This window comes from Lissotriton vulgaris, chromosome 6 (assembly GCF_964263255.1).
Source record: "Lissotriton vulgaris chromosome 6, aLisVul1.2, whole genome shotgun sequence".
NCBI lineage: Eukaryota > Metazoa > Chordata > Amphibia > Caudata > Salamandridae > Lissotriton > Lissotriton vulgaris.
This window is the reverse complement of record NC_141694.1, coordinates 23,835,503-23,857,089: the sequence shown is the minus strand read 5'-3', so window position 1 is coordinate 23,857,089 and position 21,587 is coordinate 23,835,503. Positions and strand designations below refer to the sequence as shown.

The window sequence follows — 21,587 nt, the reverse complement described above, 5'->3', positions numbered from 1 at the left end:
TGACCGAGTGGGAAAAGGAGAGACTAAAAGACGAGGAAAATTGCTGGCGAACTAAAGACGGGAATAAATGGCTGTTGCCCAATGCCTATCAAATCTCCATATTGACCATGGCACATTTACCAGCACACATAGGCCCCACCCCCATGATTGAACTCATCACCAGAGTATGGCATAATGTTAAGATAGCAGAATCTGCAAAACGCCTAGTACAACAATGTATAGTCTGCCTACAACACAACCCAGGGAAGAGGACAGTAGTACCACGGGGAGGGTTTGGAGTCCTTGACCACCTCTTTGAAGTCCTTCAAATGGATTACATCCAACTAGAGAGATGCCATGGTCTAAAATATGTCCTGGTGGTTGTGTGCGCTTTTAACAAATGGGTGGAGGCATATCCCACCCGCGACAATACTGCCATAGCCACTGCAAAAGTATTGTTGAAAGAATTCTTCTCCCGATACGGCCTTTGCAGAATTTTATGGAGCGACAACAGCCCCCACTTCGTAGCCGAGGTGATACAGAACATACTGAAAGGGTTGGGGGTAAAACAAAAGTTCCATGCCGTCGGCCACCCCCAATCAGCGGCCCTTGTAGAGAGACAAAATGCAACATTGAAACTAAAGCTAGCCAAAATAGTTGCAATGGCCTGACGCCCTTCCATAGGCATTGCTATCAATGCACTCCACCCCAACCAAACACAGACTGACCCCGTATGAAGTGGTCTTCGGCAGGCCTATGAACATTTGGGCGGCACTAAGACCCACCTCCATTAACAATGTCCCGAACATATTAATGTCAGATTATTTGCATAAATTGACAAACGAGCTAACAATTATCCACCAACAGGTACAACAAGCATTTCCTGACGTATCCAGGAGCCCAGGACACGTGATAATGCCTGGGGACTTCATCCTAGTTCGCAAATTACAAAGAACAAAGCATCTGGAGCCCAGGTGGACGGGCCCGTGGCAAGTCCTGATCACCACTCGAACTGCCCTCCGATTGGAAGGAAAAGAAACTGGCTGCACGCCCATCACTGCAAGAAAGTCCCTCCAATGCTGGCAACCTATGAAGAGCTGCAGGTGCAAGAGGAAGTACTTGCAAAGGACTGACCAGCTCTGAGTTGCTACCCACAAGACGACACCCTCCAACTGTCTGAATTTCCCGACCCTACGGTGCCATCCAAGGAAGGGTACAACCTAAGTTCGACGAAAAGGGGGAGCTCCAACAACCAGGCCACTAACTGAGTCAGAGTCTCAGATCGGTAGCACAGCCAAACAACGCTACCAGGAAAAGCACCAGACAAAAGTCTGTGGTCCTAACAGTTGGTGAGCTCCTCGAAGATGATGGAAGAAATAGAACACCTGAAGAGCAACCGCAAAGACACCAAGACTGCCAATCTGCACAGCACAAAGACAATTGCACTTGTAGCAGCATTTCTCACCTGCCTCCTGCTAATGGTCACACTCTGGATCATTGAAGAGAATGCACCTGCATACAGAACAATGTCACCCACCATGCAACCAGCCTCCAAGAAAGAACATTATCTGGTATCACTTTCGCCACATCTCCGAGAACGACGCAAAGAATTCTGGAATAATTCTTTCGTGCTGATGCTGCACCAGCCCAATTTTGCCACCAATGCCACTAACTGTTGGGTCTGTGGGCTGCTACCACATGCCACTGAACATTCCATCCCTTTCATCCCTTCACCCTTTTCTGTTAAAGAATCTTGCCTTGCCTGGATGATACTCCTACAAGAAAGTTACAAAGACAATGCCACTTCCGATGGGACAATCGCTCAGTTCTACAACGAGTTCTGGCTGAACAAAACAGGAAGAACAGTCGCTCCCTTTTGCCCTCACACCTCCAATACGACATTCCCAATGAATGTCCCCTCCAAAGAACGAGTGGAAATACAAGTGTTCAATAATCCTGTCAGAGCCACATTTTCCTACCTGAAGAAGAGAACTGCTGCAACACTGACTATGGCCCTATCTGTGGTGAACGTCTCTGGCCTTGTATGCATTGAAGGCCGTGGGACTAAGAATTTGGATCACAGCACCTGTAACATTGTAAGGACTTTGAACACTGCCAACCCTCCAGCATTTGTTGCATCACCCAATATGTACTTTGTCTGTGGAACCAAAGCCTACGCCTGGCTCCCAAGAAACTGGGGGGCACGTGCTACATCGTCTTTGTTTTGCCACCAACCTACACAGCCCTTGCAGAGCATCATCGAGAAAAGCGTTCTAAAGACACTGGTCAAGCAGACTCTGCCGCATCACAGTTCCTCGACGCAGCAAAAGGGCTTGTCCCGCTATGGGGTCCAATGGCAAACAGACGAGCCATCAGACATCTGTCTCAAGCGGTAGAAACCGCCCTGAACGTCACAGCTGGCATCCTCACCAACAACACTGCCGAGCTTCAAGCGGTCCGTCTGGTGGCCCTACAAAACCACATGGTCCTGTACGTGGTACTAGCAGACCGTGGAGGAGCATGTTGAATCATCTGTGCCAGTTGCTGCATATGCATCCCTGATAATTCACCCTCTGTCTATGAAGCAATCGAACATCTCCACACGCTGTCTTCAGAAATTCTGTCATAAAATATAGTCCCCTTTGGAACGGTAATCAACAGTCAAACACACTTACATGCAGCGCCTTACTAGTTAGAGCATTCTTCTAAATAAGAGCAATACTGAGAGATGATGCAAAAATTAGTCAGAAATTATAAAAAGTACACAGTTTAATAGTTTAAAAAAAAAAATTTACATTAAAAAAGGATAAACCATATATCCTAATACAATATATGCAGAAAATGATAACACAGTGGGAACAAAAGACAACACAGTGGTTAAAAGATAAAGCAGGGATACAAAAGTATAATCTCAATAAATCATATTCCAATTTCGTAATTCATATTTATCCGATTGGAAAAGTAGTACACTCCAATGAGTTAGTGTATCCCAATACACAAGGTGTCTTCAGAAATTCATCAAGGATCAGAGACTTGGACAATTGGAAGTTTGCTTTGGGGCATCTTGAAGGACTGAGGTTGAAAAATATCAATGTTTCTCTTGGTCCCAGTATTGGCAATATGTGGTTGTTGTTTGGGTGTACACTGTATACCACCTTTGTGTTCTCTTTGCATAAGTACCTTGTGCCGCCCTAAGACTATGGACACTCAGCTAACAAAAATAAGAGTAATGTATGAACAAGAGATACAGGACATTATGGAGATTGGAATAGACTGACAAGCTGGCTAGTTGTGTTCAAAGGGGCGCCTGTTAAAAGCAAAACGACAATCATAAACATTACCTGCACCATCTTGTCTGATGGAAGTTCCTACGTGCACATAAACTACAGTCATTCTGACCAACCGCAGCCATTTTGTAGTCCGTTGGTCACCTTTTGTTTCACCCTGCCCTTACTAGCATCCCTCTGACCAACCTGGTATGTGAGCTGGGGGCTATAAACTATCGCCACGACAAACATCAACACCTCTTGCTGCCACAAACTCATTTTTCCTCTCATCTTTGTTTACAGGCAAACCCATGGACACCCTCACACAAACAGGTTCCAAATACCAAACAGACTCTTGCAAACATGGTTTGTTGCACTGCACACAGCAAGACTTGTTTTCGCCAACAATGGGACCTGTTTTTATTAACAGAACGAACTCTTAGATCTGGCCGGTCTCACATGTTTTAGACCCTGAAGCAAGGTCCAGCTGCAAGATTAAATTGTCTTTTTTGACCTGGGTGGGAGACGAATTAATGTTGGGCTTGTGTGACAACCTGCCCGGGGTGGGGTCTACAAGCTTGTAACCAGGATAAATAAAACAAATGCATTGTGTCAAACCTGTATAAAAGGAAGAGCCTAAAGGAGTTGCCAGCGGAACACCTCCCTCAGACATCCCTTTGTCTGAGTTGACGTGGTCTCCTCTGGAGTATGATAAACCTTTTTCTTGTCTTCCAGTTTCCAGCGCTTGCCTCAATATTTTGGTAAACGAACCCAAGGTGAATTAGAGGTGGGACCCTGCCACCGGGCAGCATTGGGGGTCTTATAAGACTCGCTGCTTTTCACAGTGTGTGCCCAGGGCTGGACTTTGAGTATTGCTGCTCTAGGCTGCTGTGTCTGCATCACATGTGCCTCTTGATGCAACACTGTCTGTCTTCTCTGTCCTTCAGGAACAGTGTCGACCCCCAGTGGCCTTGCTCCGGCACTCTTGCGGGGCAGGTGTGAGCAGGTCCACTTTGGTACCCAGTTCTTAGAACTTTAGGCTGGTGCCTGTTCGTTAACGAAGAGACAGACCTCCCTCCAGCCTTGTTCTTTGTCTGCAGTGACGTTTCAAGCAGATCCAGTGAGTTCCTTGAAGTTTCTGCTGGCATTGATGCATTTATATAGCGCTTACTCCCCCTATGTGGGGCACTGAAGCACTTGCCGTCATGGGCAGCAAGCTACGCCATGTAGGGTGTGTGGTCGGAAGGTTGTTATTCATTAAGGTCCAGAAGCCCACATACACTCAGACCCCTCCGGACTCAATCCATGGGAGGGCGGGGTCGGCGTCCAGCACACCTTGCACCAGTGACCAGGCGCAGAACGCTGGGCACCTGTGCTGGTGACTTGCTACACAGGGTCATCTGACGAAAGCCGATTCAAGAGCGCGATAATATCACGGGCTGTGCTTGATGGTCAGGCTTTGATTGGTGGGGCTTGAGACGGGTGTGCTGGTTTTAGGCCTGGATGAATCTGAGGTGAAACAGAGACATATATTTTTATTTTATTTTACAGAGTTCCATATAGCCCAAACTTGACCCGAAGGTATCGGGTATCAGAGCGCTTACATAGCACCAGTTGCCTATATGAGGGCACATTAATTTTTTTTTGTTAGGCACAGGAAGATAAAGGGGCAGATTTACAATAACTGGTGCATCTTTGCATATTAGCAGGGATGCACCAGTTATTGTGCGTCAGAGTTCCTCCACTGTGGATGCGCCACCTTTACAATGTGGCGCACCATGGGGCAAAAATGGCACAGATGCGGCACGCATCTGTGCCGTAAAAGCGGTGCATTGCTGGAGTTACGTTGCAAGCGTGACGCAGCTCCAGCATCCCTGCATCATACATCCCTGCTGAACGGGTAAACAACCCAGTATCCACCCCCAAAGCTCACTGCAAGTTGACAACATAGACTGTGTGCATCAACCCTCCCATCAACCTTTATGGGTTTGGGGTCCAGTCCCAACTCCATGACGCGCAGTAAACAAACCACTCAAGAAGGGAGCCCTGATGCCTTCGATTTGCTAGGACCTGTCCAGTTTTTCAAAATTTGTCCTGGCCAATTTTAGTAAATTTAGCACATATCTGTTTTGGATGTATGATGTAACAACGCGTGTTATTACAGCGCGTGCTGTTACATCGCAGTTGTTACAACGACTGCATGTTACCACGCTATGCCTTTACAACGCAAGTCTTTACATCGACTTGCGCTAGGTGGCGTGCTAACATTAAAAAAGTGTAATTTACTATTCCAACTCCAGTCCACTTATCAGTAGGGAAGTGTTGGAATAGTAAACTACATATTTTTATTGTTAGCACGCCATCTAGCGCAAGTCGATGTAAAGACTTGCGTTGTAATGGCATAGAGTTGTTACATGCGGTCGTTGTAATGACCGCGATGTACCAGCATTGCGGTGTACTGACCGCATTGTTAAGGATGTTTCCCGTTCAGCAGAATAGGTTTAGAATCAACACATTTCTGTGATTGATTGGGACTGGGCCAACCGCTACCTTGTACTTACATGTCCACCTCCTTTGCCATGTAGCATATTTCTGCGAGTTTGTATGCGCTCTGGTTTTGGTTGGTGTGTTTCTCTGGTTAGAAACACACTCCTGATGGCCTGTAGTATTTCTCTTGATATGTGTGCCTGCTTAGTGCTTGCGGTATGCCTCTCTGCTTGGATGTTTCTGCCCGGGGCTTGTGGTAGGTGTGGGAAATCTGCCATTTCTGTGTGGTCACCCTATGTCTTTGCTGGCTTTAGAAACCCATGCACTTCACCCCGGGCTAGACTGAGAACCCGAAGCATCTCTGGCAATATTTTCAGACCAGCCCCTGAAGAAGAACCACCTGGGTTCCCGGAGGCTAGAAATGCTTGCCGGCTGCTTTTGTTACTGGGGGCTGATATTGCACCACCACTATAAAACTGGCCCCCAGAAACGAAACCCCACCCTTCCAGCCTCCCAAGGAACGCCTGATGTCCTGTACGGACAGTCCGGCCCTGAATTTACCCCTGCTAACCAGTAGTAAAGTGCCTGTGCTCCTTTTTTATTCGAGGTTGAATTGGGTCTGCACTCTGTATAGTAAATATCAAAGTCAGAATATTGAGGGTACCAAATATCACAAACAAAATCAAAAAATATATTTTGACAGGTAAGTCTAGATTTTCGATACCTCCCTCCACATATACGTACATACCTACGCAGTGCTTATGCTTTCAAAGTACGGAGATGTGGAGTTGGAAATAGTAACTCTATGCTTCCCTATGTGCACTTACCCTTCGATATTTTGTCCCTCGCTGCTGTGTCCTCGATATTCTTGTATGTCGACATTCTTCACAACAACATTGAGTCTACAATCGTTTAATTGTCATACTTCTGAATGGTATATCTAACTTGCCTATATGTCCCTAGTGTTGGACAGGCCACATGAAGGGCCGCTCTCCCCCGGCCCGACCAGGCCCGAGCCCGGTCACACAAGTACCACCCACCACCATTGCACACCCTCCGTCCCCTCAGGGACCTCTGCCTTCGAACATATCGACCTCGTGGGCCCGATCCACTGCTGGCCCACGCGCCCTCCGGGACGCCATCTTGGACACTCCACCACGAGGCCGCCTGGCCCCCGATCGACCTCAACCCTGGGCCTAGCCAGGCCTCAGACATCCCGGCACCACCATCCACCCAGGAGGTGAGCGGGCTACTTGGTAAGTCAATGGGAGAAAGAGGTGTCGATGGCTCTCCCCCGCCAAGTGCCGCTCGGCCATCGCCTCCTCGGGCGCTGGCTCCACCCCCCTGCTGGGTGTCGGGACACCCTCATCCCGGACCTCCCGACCTCCAGGTGCGAGGGTCCGGACATCAAAGAACATCAGCCCTATAACTGGGGCAGCCCAGAGCAGGAGGGTAGTTGTATCTTGGAGTCGAGAGACGCAAAGAAGAACTCATCCTTGACGGACTACTGGCGCTGCCATAGCTCTGCCTCGTGCACCTTCGTCTTGCCTGCCGGCGCTGCCGCAACCTTCGTAACCTTCCAAATCCTTCATCGTCGTCGGGACCTGCTGGCGTGGCCGCGGACCGTTTGCAACCATCATCTCATCGGGACCTGCTGGCTCCGCCGCGGACCGTCGTTTCCTTCGTCCATCTCGGGACCTGCTGGCTCCGCCGCGGCCCGATCATCTAGAACGCCGAGCTCGAGGATTGAGAGCTATTTCCACTTTTTGGTAACAAGACTGTCCCGCTACCCTTTTCCCAAACCAGAGACCAGAATCGAGGGGACCCCTGAGTCCAGACCTCCTTGTACAAATCCATCGTACTTAAAGAATTGCCTATAAAGTATCGTTGAACCTTACCCTTGTGTGGTGTCCGTCTGTGGGGGGGGAAGTTACTTGTCTGTACGATCGCTGGAGACGGCTCTCCCCGGAGACCTCTCCCCTTATCCTCGGCCGACCCTCCCGGTCCGTCTAACATTGGTGGCCAGCGGCGCGATCCGAATCACCGCATAATCGTACAGAGAGTAGCTCACCCCACGACGAAATCACGATGACGACTAAAGAAAGCGGAGCAACCGAGAAATTCCAGATGGAGAAATTGGACGAGTACAGCCATCGTGAACTAAAACAATTCTGCATCGAACTAGGTATCGCTACCACCGGACTAAGTACCAAAGACGATTTTAAGCATGCCCTAGAATCTTGGGCAGAAACCGGGGCTGCCGGAACCCCGGATCAAAGCATCGCAGCAAAGACCACCACGGCCCCTGAAGAGCAAAGAACGGGTCTCTCGCAAGACGAGATCCAGGAACGAGAAAAAACCCGACTACACGAGCTGGAAATGGCCCGACTCAAAATGGACATTGAACTTAAATTGGCCGAACAAAAAATCAACTTAGAGCACCTGCGTCTCCGAGAAGAAAGAGAGGAGAAACAGAGACAAAGGGAGCTCGAGGAAAAGAGACTGGCATATGAACACGAGCGAAAACTAGCTGAGATCGATCTACGCAAGCAGAATAAAGAAGTAGGGGTGTACGAGCAACCCCACACCCCAGGGGCAACAGAGAAAAAGGTACACATCCCCAAAGACGTCGTTCGAGAATACTTCCGAGAGGACGACATCCAGCAATGGTTTAAGGCCTATGAAATCGCTATGACTGCACACCGGATCGATAGAAGCGATTGGGGAGCCGGGCTATGGGGGAGATTCCTCAATGAGGGCCGCGACGCCCTGCTACAGCTCCCGGACCACCAGATGACCTCCTATGACCATATGAAAGCTGCACTCCTCACTCGCTATGGCCTCACACCCGAGATGTACCGTCAGAGGTTCCGAGACTGCACCCGCATCCCGGGTACAACTTGGGTGGACTATGTAAACTACTTTAGCCGAGCCTTCGAGGGCTGGATCAAAGGAAGCAAGGTCACAACCTACGAACAACTGTTCAATCTGATGGTATGGGAGCACCTATCAAACAATTGTTTTATTGAACTCCGCCAACACCTCCTCGACAGCAAGTTAACCGATCCCCGGCAGCTCGCAGCCGAAGCTGACCGATGGGAGATCACCAGAGTGGGCCGGAATGGGTCCTACGAACAGAACCGGAACAACAACGGTCAGCACCGTCCCCGAGGAGGAGGAGGGGGCCAAGGACGAGGAAGAGACAACGCCCCGGTCGCCCCCGCTACCAGCACCACCCCCCCGGCCAACCGGGGCAGCACCCCGGCGCGACCGGGATACCGAGCCAATGTTACGTGCCATCGATGCCAACGAGTCGGCCACTATGCAAACGACCCAAATTGCCCACAGTACCAGAGCCCAAGACCCCGCCAGGTGGCTGCTGCTGCCCTGGGGGAAGAACAGATCTCCGAGGAGCAAGAAGAATATGAGCAAGAGCATCAGGAATGGGAGCCAGCCGCCATGGCTCTAGCCTGCCTAGGGGGGAAGGACATGGTCCCGCGGGTCCCCCTACCCGCTAACACCCAGAAGTACAGCCAATGGGTGAGCATCAATGGACGCCGGGCCGAAGCCCTTCGTGACACCGGGGCCAGTGTAACAGCCGTCCGCTGTCACCTGGTGACCCCAGAACAGTATCTGCCGAACATTCTCTGCCCTGTACGCTCAGCCGATAACTCAGAAAGCCTGTGTCGGATGGCCTGCGTCCCCTTTGAGTGGGGAGGGGTCTCCGGCATGTTGAAGGTAACGGTCCGAGACGATGCCCCCGTAGACTGCCTCCTGGGGAATGACCTTGAAAGCTCTCCGTGGGCAGCCGTAGAACGAAGAGAACACCTGGGGATGTTGGGCGTCCCGGACTGGGCGTGTGTCACCACCCGGTCCATGGCCGCCCGTGCCAACCCCCGCCCAGAGGAACCCGAATGGCCGGCGCCGCCGCCTCCGGTCGCCCCGGCCGAAACCACTGACCGTGACGCCCCCCCAGAACCAGCTCACTCTCCAGACCTCGCTAACCTCGACCAGTGGCCCCAAGAGGGGGGGCCCACGCAAGAACAATTTCGCCAAGAGCAGAAGACCTGTCCCTCCCTCGAGGGACTCCGCCAGCAAGCGCTCGCCCAAAGCGCAGGGGATACCTCCGGAACACACTTGATCTACTGGGACAATGATCTGCTTTACAGTGAGCAAAGAATCGCGGAGCTGGGAGCCAGCCGAGTACTAGTGGTGCCCCTCCGTTTTAGAGACTTTCTGCTAAACCTGGCCCACGATGTCCCCCTGGCGGGACACCTGGGTCAAGATAAAACCTACAATCGTCTGGTGACCCACTTCTTCTGGCCCAAAATGAGGAACGATGTACACCAGCATTGCCGATCTTGCCCCACATGCCAAGCCAGTGGAAAGAGCGGCCGCAAACTAAAAGCCCCCCTGCAACCGTTTCCCGTGGTCGCCACCCCGTTCGAGAGGGTCGGGATCGACATCGTGGGGCCCCTGGACCCGCGTACAAAACAAGGCCATCGATTCATCCTGGTGCTAGTGGGCCACGCCACCCGCTACCCCGAGGCTGTTCCCCTGCGAACTGTGACAGCCCCGGTAGTCGGCCGGGCCCTAATGGGGATCTTCTCCCGTGTGGGCTTCCCCCGAGAAGTCGTCAGCGACAGAGGCACGAACTTTATTTCTAAATATATGAAGTCCCTCTGGCAACAATGCGGGGTTACCTACCGATTCACGACCCCCTATCACCCTCAAGGAAACGGACTCGTTGAGCGGTTCAACCGCACGCTAAAAGGGATGATCGGGGGGTTGGAAGAGCCCCTCCGTCGCCAGTGGGATGTGCTGCTGCCATGCCTCCTCTTCGCATATCGAGAGGTCCCCCAGAAGTCCTTGGGCTTCAGCCCGTTTGAACTGCTGTATGGACACCCAGTACGGGGGCCGCTCAGCCTCGTCAAGGAAGGCTGGGAGATGCCCCCTCTCAAGAACCCACCAGATGTCTTCCGGTACCTCCTAACCCTCCGCAACCAGACCCGGCGGTTCAGAGAGCTGGCAAAAGCCAACCTAGAGGCCAGCCAAGAGGACATGAAAAATTGGTATGACCGGAATGCCTCCTCCAGCGAATTTGAACCTGGGCAACAGGTATGGGTGATGTCCCCCACTGAACCCTGCGCCCTGCAAGACAAGTGGACGGGGCCCTTCAAAGTAGTCGAGCGCAAGGGTCCTGCCACCTATCTCATCAACATGGAATCTTCCCGGAACCCCCTCCGGGTCCTCCACGCTAACAGACTGAAACCCCACTTTGTGCGTTCCGAACTCAGCCTCCTGATGGCCACAGACAATGGGGCTGAAGAAGACTCCGAGCCCCTCCCTGACCTCCTACGGACTCGGGAGAAAGACGGCTCCGTGGACGGGGTCCGGCTCTCAGAGGCCCTCACCCAAGAGCAACGCCAGGAGTGTCGGGCCCTCCTATCACAGTTCGCCAACCTGTTCTCCCTCACCCCCGGTGTCACTTCCTGGTGTGTGCACGATGTGGACACGGGGGACAGTCCCCCTATCCGCCACCGGGCCTACCGCGTGCCAGATCGGGTACGAGCCTGCGTCCAGGAAGAAGTAGCAAAAATGCTCACGCTCGGGGTCATCGAGCCCTCAGACAGCCCCTGGGCCAGCCCTGTAGTACTGGTCCCCAAAGCGGTCGCACCAGGCACCACACCGGAACTCCGGTTCTGCGTTGACTACCGGGGCTTGAATGCGGTCACCCGAACAGACGCACATCCCATCCCCCGGGCAGATGAACTGATTGACCGCATGGGAGCTGCCCGCTACCTCAGTATTTTCGACCTGACGGCGGGCTACTGGCAAATCGGCCTCACACCCCGGGCCCAAGAACGTTCTGCCTTTTCCACCCCCGATGGCCATTACCATTTCAAAGTCATGCCCTTCGGCATGAAGAATGCCCCCGCAACATTTCAGCGGCTCGTCAATCAGGTCCTGGCGGGACTCGAAGGGTTCAGCGCTGCCTACCTAGACGACATCGCTGTATACAGCCACCAGTGGCCCGAGCACCTCCACCACCTCCGAGCCGTGTTACAAGCCCTTCAGCAGGCTGGCCTCACGATCAAGGCCAGCAAATGTCAAATTGGTCAAGGGTCTGTAACCTACCTCGGACACCAGGTGGGAAGCGGCCTGGTGGCCCCGCTGCAGCTCAAAATTGCCGCCATCCAGTCCTGGCAGCCCCCCATCACCCAGACCGAGGTACGAGCCTTCCTGGGCCTCACGGGCTATTACCGAAGGTTTGTGAAAGACTATGGTACTATAGTGGGGCCCCTCGCAGAACTTACGTCCAAAAATCAACCCAAGAAAGTGAACTGGACCGCCGATTGTCAAACAGCATTCGAGCAATTGAAAGCCGCCATGTGTTCCGCCCCTGTGCTCCAGGCCCCCGACTACAGCAGGGAGTTCGTCGTCCAGACGGATGCCTCCGACCATGGCATTGGGGCAGTCCTGTCTCAAGTAAACACCGAGGGCCTTGATCAGCCAGTGGCCTTCATCAGCAGACGACTCCTACCACGAGAACAACGCTGGAGCACCATAGAGAGGGAGGCCTTCGCAGTGGTATGGGCCCTCAAGAAGCTCCGGCCCTACCTCTTTGGCACACACTTTCGGGTACAGACCGACCACCGACCCCTGCAGTGGCTGATGCAGATGCGGGGAGAAAACCCGAAGTTACTACGTTGGTCCATCTCCCTACAAGGGATGGACTTCACCGTTGAACACCGGCCTGGGCCAGATCACGCCAACGCAGATGGCCTGTCCCGGTTTTTCCGCCTCGACGAGGAGAGTCCCCAAGAGGATGGGTAACTCTCCCCGCCTTCAGCTGGGGGGGACGCATGTTGGACAGGCCACATGAAGGGCCGCTCTCCCCCGGCCCGACCAGGCCCGAGCCCGGTCACACAAGTACCACCCACCACCATTGCACACCCTCCGTCCCCTCAGGGACCTCTGCCTTCGAACATATCGACCTCGTGGGCCCGATCCACTGCTGGCCCACGCGCCCTCCGGGACGCCATCTTGGACACTCCACCACGAGGCCGCCTGGCCCCCGATCGACCTCAACCCTGGGCCTAGCCAGGCCTCAGACATCCCGGCACCACCATCCACCCAGGAGGTGAGCGGGCTACTTGGTAAGTCAATGGGAGAAAGAGGTGTCGATGGCTCTCCCCCGCCAAGTGCCGCTCGGCCATCGCCTCCTCGGGCGCTGGCTCCACCCCCCTGCTGGGTGTCGGGACACCCTCATCCCGGACCTCCCGACCTCCAGGTGCGAGGGTCCGGACATCAAAGAACATCAGCCCTATAACTGGGGCAGCCCAGAGCAGGAGGGTCTAACACCTAGTATATCTTTTCAAAATGGATCCCGGTCCGGGAAGTTTAATGCCATTGCTGAAGCTGCATCTGTTGTGTCATCGACTACAGTGGAAGCGCAAACATGACTTCCAGTTTACCGCTGTATCCTGTTTGTAATAATGTAAAAAATGCACAGCGACCTGTCAAAGTAAACCCATTTGACAGGTGAAAACCTCCTTTTAAAAATTAGTAAGTCACAACAGTGTGAGCTTAGTAGACAACAAGGTAGGACTCGAGGCATTTAAAAATTAGACACATAGAACATTAATATTACTGTGTCCTTACAGTGACTAGCACCCAAAAGGTATTTTCACTGTACGGAGGCTGGCTACCTGTAGAGAAAGACCGGGAAGCAATAATAAATACTAATACTGTGGATCAAGCATTGGACCCAATAGAAAATTATTAAACCTTTATTTATAATAATTATTAAAAACCTAATTCAATGGTGAAGTCTGATTTTTAAAAAACTTTAGGAAAAAGTCATTTTTAGAAAGTTACCTTTTCCTTGTTTGAAGTTCCTGTATGCTCTCAAGCAGTAGCATTGCCAGTGATTTCCGTTCAGCAGGTGTGAAAACAGTGTGAAATGCAGCGTGTACCTCTGGTTGTGTGTGCCTGGTGGCTGCAGCGTGTACCTCTGGTTGTGTGCGTCTGGCTGGTGGCCTGAAGCGTGTACCTCTGGTTGTGTGCGTCTGCCTGGTGGCTGCAGTGTGTACCTCTGGTTGTGTGTGCCTGGTGGCTGCAGTGTGTACCTTTGGTTGTTTGTGCCTGGTGGCCTGCAGTGTGTACCTCTGGATGTGTGTGCCTGCCTGGTGGCCTGCAGCGTGCACCCCTGGTTGTGTGTACCTCCCTGGTGCCTGCAGCGTGCACCCCTGGTTGTGTGTCCTTTCTTCGGGCCGCCCTGGCCCTTGCCCCACAGGCAGCTCTCCGGGGTTGGTCATGAGTTTCCCTCCCTCGCTTGTCACCCGAGCCCTGTGTGACTTCGGGGCTCGGATACTCAGCCTGCAGGATGAATGTCCGGCCGGGCATTCATCCTGCAGGCTGAGTATCCGAGCCCCGAACCACCGAGCCGCAGCAGGTGCATGAGAGGAGGGGTGGAGGGCGGGGAGGGGAGAGGGGCCACGGGGGGAGCCCCGGGCATCCAAGGGGCCTATCCGGGGGTGCGCGCAATGCAGGATTTGCGGTGCAGAGGGGCACACGGTGCGACGCGCGGGTTTGGAGATTGGCAGCCGCTGTGGAGGGCATTGGTGGCAGAGTGTGACAAGGGGGGTTTGGGGGTGGGCGTGGGGGCAGGAGGGGCCGGTCACGGGGACTGGACAGAGGAGGGCGGGAGCGCACACAAGGGTGGCTCTGTATGACATGGGTGGAGAGGGGGAGGGCCGGTGCCACAGGGGGCTGGTGGAGGGGGCAGACCGAGGCTAGCTGGGGGGGGGGGGGGGGGGGGGGGGGAGGGGGGCTGGAGGGGGGCGGGCCGAGGCTCGCTGAGGGGCTGGAGGGGGGCAGGCCGAGGCTCGCTGGGGGGCTGAGCTCAGAGCGCCGAGAGAGGACCTCAGCGCACTGGCACGAGGGCTGTAAGCCGGGCACAGAAGGGCCGGGGGCGCGCGGACTCAGGGGCACACAGAGCCTGGCACCGGGGCACGGACTGAGGGGCAGCGGATCCGAGGAGCACAAGGTGAGTGTGAGGGGAGCTGGGGGCGCACGGCCGGACCAGGGGGCAGGCAAGGTGAGCCCCGCCAGATGCGTGGGTGTGAGGGAGTGTGTGTGAGCGTGTGTGCACGTGTGCGCGAGAGTGGTTGTATATAGTGTGTTTGTGAGGGAGTCAGTGTGTATAGTGTCCGCTTGTGTGTATGTGTGTGAGGGAGGGAGTGTGTGTGTGTGAGGCAGTTGGTGTATATAGTTCGTGTGTATGTGTTTGTGTTTGAGAGAGGGGTGAGTGTAAACGTGTGTGTAGTGACTAGGAGTACAGTTTACTGTGTGTGAGGAGCATATAGTGCAATGTGTGTGGGTGCTCTGAGTGTGTGTAGCGCTTGTGTTGGTCTACAAGGCTGTGGTGTGGCTGCGGGTGAGTGTAGTGTGCATGTCTGTCAGACTTTACACCCACCATCACTCTACAGTCCTGTGCCCTGCACCTCACTCCCCCCCCTCCGGACTTTGCCCACCACCCCGCCACTCACACTACGGTCTGGTCCTCACCACCCTACGCCCCTTCCCTCCATTGGCACCGCTACCAGCGACCCTGCCTTCCACCCCTCCTCCCTGTCATGTGTATGTGTGGAGGGGGGGGGGGGGGGGTCCGCTTCAGCTTGGCCTGGCTAGCGAGGACATGTGCACCCCCTTCCCCGCCTCTGATGGTATTCAGAGATTAACCCCCCCCCCTCCTCGCCCTGTGCCCCCCCTCCCAGGCCTCATTCATCCCCACATCAAACCCCGACCCCCCTCCAGCGGATTATTCCTTTCAGCCCCTCTCACCCTCCTGACCCCAGATATTGTGAAAGTGCTATTAGGGCAGGAGAACGTGGGGGCCAGGGCACCCCCCCCTCCCCCCAGAACTTATGGGGACCGGAGAGCACGGAGACTGCGCAAAGACCCTTCTGGCTGTGGCGCAGGGGGGTTGTTGGGGTCTCTTGGTGCAGAGATGTGTGCTGGATGTCTCAGGGTTCAGAGAGGTGAGCTGGATGTCTCAGGGTGCAGAGAGGTGTGCTGGGGTCTCAGGGTGCAGAGAGGTGTGCTGGGGTCTCAGGGTGAAGAGAGGGGTGCTGGGGTCTCAGGGTGAAGAGAGGGGTGCTGGATGTCTCAGGGTGCAGAGAGGGTCGTTGGGGTCTCAGAGTGCAGAGATGTGTGCTGGGGTCTCAGGGTGCAGAGATGTGTGCTGGATGTCTCAGGGTGCAGAGAGGCGTGCTGGATGTCTCAGGGTGCAGAGATGTGTGCTGGGGTCTCAGGGTGCAGAGAGCGGTGCTGGGGCCTCTGGGTGCAGAGGGGGGTGCTGGGGTCTCTTGGTGCAGAGAGGGGTGCTGGGGTCTCAGGGTGCAGAGAGCGGTGCTGGGGTCTCAGGGTGCAGAGGGGGGTGCTGGGGTCTCTTGGTGCAGAGCTGTGTGCTGGATGTCTCAGGGTGCAGAGAGGGTCGTTGGGGTCTCAGGGTGCAGAGAGGTGTGCTGGATATCTCAGGGTGCAGAGAGGGTTGCTGGATGTCTCAGGGTGCAGAGATGTGTGCTGGGGTCTCAGGGTGCAGAGAGGGGTGCTGGATGTCTCAGGGTGCAGAAATGTGTGCTGGGGTCTCAGGGTGCAGAGAGGGTTGCTGAATGTCTCAGGGTGCAGAGATGTGTGCTGGGGTCTCAGGGTGCAGAGAGGGTTGCTGGATGGCTCAGGGTGCAGAGAGGGGTGCTGGGGTCTCTTGGTGCAGAGATGTGTGCTGGATGTCTCAGGGTGCAGAGAGGGAGTTGGGGTCTCAGGGTGCAGAGAGGTGTTCTGGATGTCTCAGGGTGCAGAGAGGGGTGCTGGATGTCTCAGGGTGCAGAGAGGTGTGCTGGGGTCTCAGGATGCAGAGAGGGGTGCTGGGGTCTCAGGGTGCAGAGAGCGGTGCTGGGGTCTCAGGGTGCAGAGGGGGGTGCTGGGGTCTCTTGGTGCAGAGCTGTGTGCTGGATGTCTCAGGGTGCAGAGGGGTGTGTTGGGTTCGCAGGGTGCAGAGGGGTGTGCTGGGTGTCTCAGGGTGCAGAGATGTGTGCTGGATGTCCCAGGGTGCAGAGAGGTATGCTGGGGTCTCTTGGTGCAGAGAGGTGTGCTGGATGTCTCAGGGTGAAGAGAGGGGTGTAGGATGTCTCAGGATGCAGAGAGGGGTGCTGGGGGTCTCAGGGTGCAGAGGGGTGTGCTGGGGTCTCAGGGTGCAGAGAGGTGTGCAGAATGTCTCCGGGTGCAGAGGGGTGTGCTGGATGTCTCAGGGTGCAGAGGGGTGTGCTGGATGTCTCAGGGTTCAGAGAGGGTTGTTGGGGTCTCAGGGTGCAGAGAAGGGTTCAGGATGTCTCGGGGTGCAGAGAGGGGTGCTGGGAGTCTCAGGGTGCAGAGAGGGGTGCTGGATGTCTCAGGGTGCAGAGAGGGGTGCTGGATGTCTCAGGGTGCTGAGAGGGGTGCTGGGCTTCTCAGGGTGCAGAGAGGGTTGTTGGGGTCTCAAGGTGGAGAGGGGTTGGGCTGGATGTCTCAGGGTGCAGAGAGGTGTGCTGGATGTCTCATGGTGCAGAGAGGTGTGCTAGATGTCTCAGGGTGCAGAGATGTGTGCTGGGCGTCTCAGGGTGCAGAGAGGGGTGCTGGGGTCTCAGGGTGCAGAGAGGTGTGCTGGATGTCCCAGGGTGCAGCGAGGGGTGCTGGATGTCTCAGGGTGCAGTGAGGGGTGCTGGATGTCTCAGGGTGCTGAGAGGGGTGCTGGATGTCTCAGGGTGCTGAGAGGAGTGCTGGGGTCTCTTGGTGCGGAGAGGGGTGCTGGGGGCTCAGGGTGCAGAGATGTGTGCTGGATGTCTCGGTGCAGAGAGGGGTGCAAGGGGGCTCAAGGTGCAGAGGGGTGTGCTGGATGTCTCAGGGTGCAGAGAGGGCGTTGGGGTCTCAGGGTGAAGAGAGGGGTGCTGGGGTCTCTTGGTGCAGAGATGTGTGCTGGATGTCTCAGGGTGCAAAGAGGGGCGTTGGGAGTCTCAGGGTGCAGAGGGGTGTGCTGGATGTCTCAGGGTGCAGAGAGGGGTGTTGGGGTCTCATGGTGCAGAGAGGGGTGCTGGGGGTCTCAGGCTGCAGAGAGGCGATGGGGTCTCAGTGGTGCAGAGATGTATGACGGATGTCTCAGGGTGCAGAGAGGGGTACTGGGGTCTCAGGGTGTGCTGATGTCTCAGGGTGCAGAGAGGGGTGCTGGATGTCTAAGGGTGCAGATATGTGTGCTGGGGGTCTCAGGGTGCAGAAGGGGTGTGCTGGATGTCTCAGGGTGCAGAGAAGCGATGGGGTCTCAGTGGTGCAGAGATGTATGCCAGATGTCTCAGGGTGCAGAGAGGGATGCTGGGGTCTCAGGGTGTGCTGGATGTCTCAGTGTGCAGAGAGGTGTGGTAGATGTCTCAGGGTGCAGAGAGGGGTGCTGGATGTCTCAGGGTGCAGAGATGTGTACTGGATGTCTCAGGGTGCAGATAGGGGTGTTGGGGTCTCAGGGTGCAGAGAGAGGTGCTGGGGTCTCAGGGTGCAGATAGGGGTGTTGGGGTCTCAGGGTGCAGAGAGGTGTGTTTCAGATGTCAGTGTGTGCATAGGTGCCAGATGTCAGGGTTCTCAGAGGTGCCAGTAGTCAGTGAGTGTAGAGATGTGTTTCAGATGTCAGCGTGTGCAGGTAGGTGTGCCAGATGTCTGTGTGCAGGGGTGTGCACATGTCAGTGGGTGCAGAGATGTGTCTCCTGAGTCCAGAGTTCTCCAGTGTCGGGTGTGAGATGTCTCCTGAGTCCAGAGTTCTCCAGTGTCTGGTGTGAGATGTCTCCTGAGTCCAGAGTTCTCCAGTGTCGGGCGTGAGATGTCTCCTGGGTCCAGAGTTCCCCAGTGTCGGGTGTGAGATGTCCCCTGAGTCCAGAGTTCCCCAGTGTCGGGTGTGAGATGTCTCCTGAGTCCAGAGTTCTCCAGTGTCGGGTGTGAGATGTCTCCTGAATCCAGAGTTCTCCAGTTTCGGGTGTGAGATGTCTCCTGAGTCCAGAGTTCTCCAGTGTCAGGTGTGAGATGTCTCTTGAGTCCTGAGTTCTCCGGTGCCGGGTGTAAGATGTCTCCCGAGTCCAGAGTTCTCCAGTGTCGGGTGTGAGATGTCTCCTAAGTCCAGAGTTCCCCAGTGTCGGGTGTGAGATGTCTTCTGAGTCCAGAGTTCCCCAGTGTCGGGTGTGAGATGTCTCCCGAGTCCAGAGTTCTCCAGTGTCGGGTGTGAGATGTCTCCTGAGTCCAGAGTTCCCCAGTGTCGGGTGTGAGATGTCTCCTGAGTCCAGAGTTCTCCAGTGTCGGGTGTGAGATGTCTCTTGAGTCCTGAGTTCTCCAGTGTCGGGTGTGAGAAGTCTCCTGAGTCCAGAGTTCCCCAGTGTCGGGTGTGAGATGTCTCCTGAGTCCAGAGTTCTCCAGTGTCGGGTGTGAGATGTCTCCTGAGTCCAGAGTTCTCCAGTGTCAGGTGTGAGATGTCTCTTGAGTCCTGAGTTCTCCAGTGTCGGGTGTGAGATGTCTCCCGAGTCCAGAGTTCTCCAGTGTCGGGTGTGAGATGTCTCCTGAGACCAGAGTTCCCCAGTGTCGGGTGTGAGATGTCTCCTGAGTCCAGAGTTCCCCAGTGTCGGGTGTGAGATGTCTCCCGAGTCCAGAGTTCCATCAGATGTCTCAGGTCAGGGGTGAGATGTTGAGTTGTCTCACATCAGGGGTGAGACGTTCATCCAGTCCAGAGACCCCCAGTTGTCTCATGTCAGGGGTGAGACAATCAGTTGTCTCAGGTCAGGAATGAGACGTTCAGTTGTCTCCGGTCAGGGGTCAGACGTCCATCCAGTCCAGAGACCCCCGGTTGTCTCATGTCAGGGGTGAGACGTTCAGTTATCTCAGGTCAAGGGTAAGACCCTCAGTTGTCTCATGCCAGGGAGTGGAACTTTCAGTTGTCTCATGTCAGGGGTGAAACTTTCAGTTGTCTCATGTCAGGGGTGAGACGTTCAGTTGTTTCATGTCAGGGGTGAGACATTCAGTTGTCTCAGATCAGGGGTGAGACTTTCTGTTGTCTCATGTCAGGGGTGAGACGTTGAGTTGTCTCAGGTCAGGGGTGAGACTTTCAGCTGTCTCATGTCAGGGGTGAGACATTCAGTTGTCTCATGTCAGGGGTGAGACGTTCAGCGGTCTCATGTCATGGGTGAGACATTCATCCAGTCCAGAGACCTTCAGTTGTCTCATGTCAGAGATGAGACCCTCAGTTGTCTCATGCCAGGGGTGAGACTTTCAGTTGTCTCAGGTCAGGAGTGAGACGTTCAGTTGTCTCAGGTCAGGGGTGAAACGTCCATCCAGTCCAGAAGCCCCCAGTTGTCTCATGTCAGGGGTGAGACATTCAGTTATCTCAGGTCAGGGGTGGGACGTTCAGTTTTCTCATGTCAGGGGGGAGACTTTCAGTTGTCTCATGTCAGGAGTGAGACGTTCAGTTGTCTCAGTCAGGGGTGAAACGTCCATCCAGTCCAGAAGCCCCCGGTTGTCTCATGTCAGGGGTGAGACATTCAGTTATCTCAGGTCAGGGGTGAGACGTTCAGTTGTCTCATGCCAGGGGTGAGACTTTCAGTTGTCTCATGTCATCGGTGAAACTTTTAGTTGTCTCATGTCAGGGGTGAGACGTTCAGTTTTCTCATGTCAGGGGGGAGACTTTCAGTTGTCTCAGGTCAGGGATGAGACATTCGGTTGTCTCATGTCAAGGGTGAGGCGTTCAGTGGTCTCATGTCAGGGGTGAGACATCCAGGTGTCTCAGGTCAGGAGTGAGACGTTCAGTTGTCTCAGGTCAGGGGTGAGATTTTGAGTTATCTCAGATCAGGGGTGAGACGTCCATCCAGTCCATAGACCCCCAGTTATCTCAGGTCAGGGGTGAGACGTTCAGTTGTCTCAGATCAGGGGTGAGACGTCCATCCAGTCCAAAGACCCCCAGTTATCTCAGGTCAGGGGTGAGACGTTCAGTTATCTCAGGTCAGGAGTGAGACGTGCAGTTATCTCAAGTCAGGGGTGAGACGTTCAGTTGTCTCAGATCAGGGGTGAGACGTCCATCCAGTCCATAGACCCCCAGTTATCTCAGGTCAGGGGTGAGACGTTCAGTTATCTCAGGTCAGGAGTGAGACGTGCAGTTATCTCAGGTCAGGGGTGAGACGTTCAGTTGTCTCAGGTCAGGGGTGAGACGTCCATCCAGTCCAGAGACCACCATTTATCTCATGTCAGGAATGAGATATGCAGTTGTCTCAGGTCAGGGGTGAGATGTTGAGTTATCTCAGATCAGGGGTGAGACGTCCATCCAGTCCAGAGACCCCCGGTTGTCTCATGTCAGGGGTGAGACGTTTGGTTATCTCAGGTCAGGATTGAGACGTGCAGTTATCTCAGGTCAGGGGTGAGACGTTCAGTTTTCTCATGTCAGGGGGGAGACTTTCAGTTGTCTCATGTCAGGAGTGAGACGTTCAGTTGTCTCAGTCAGGGGTGAAACGTCCATCCAGTCCAGAAGCCCCCGGTTGTCTCATGTCAGGGGTGAGACATTCAGTTATGTCAGGTCAGGGTGAGACGTTTGGTTATCTCAGGTCAGGATTGAGACGTGCAGTTATCTCAGGTCAGGGGTGAGACGTTCAGTTTTCTCATGTCAGGGGGGAGACTTGCAGTTGTCTCATGTCAGGAGTGAGGCGTTCAGTTGTCTCAGGTCAGGGGTGAGACGTCCATCCAGTCCAGAGACCACCATTTATCTCAGGTCAGGAGTGAGATATGCAGTTGTCTCAGGTC

The 21,587-nt window shown here is 54.6% G+C and overlaps 1 protein-coding gene across 6 annotated transcripts in view; it reads left to right on the top strand.

Moving 5' to 3' along the window:
* The window catches only part of SLC29A1 (solute carrier family 29 member 1 (Augustine blood group)), a 444,508-nt gene that overhangs the window by 108,276 nt on the left and 314,645 nt on the right, over positions 1–21,587 (top strand). Inside the window, exon 1 of one of the 6 annotated variants that reach the window (XM_086925866.1) lies at positions 14,637–14,784. The exons of the other annotated variants lie outside the window; for them this stretch is intronic. The gene's annotated coding sequence lies outside the window, so the exon portion shown is untranslated. Of the gene's footprint in view, positions 1–14,636; positions 14,785–21,587 lie in introns of those variants that run through there. 6 annotated transcript variants of the gene reach the window in all.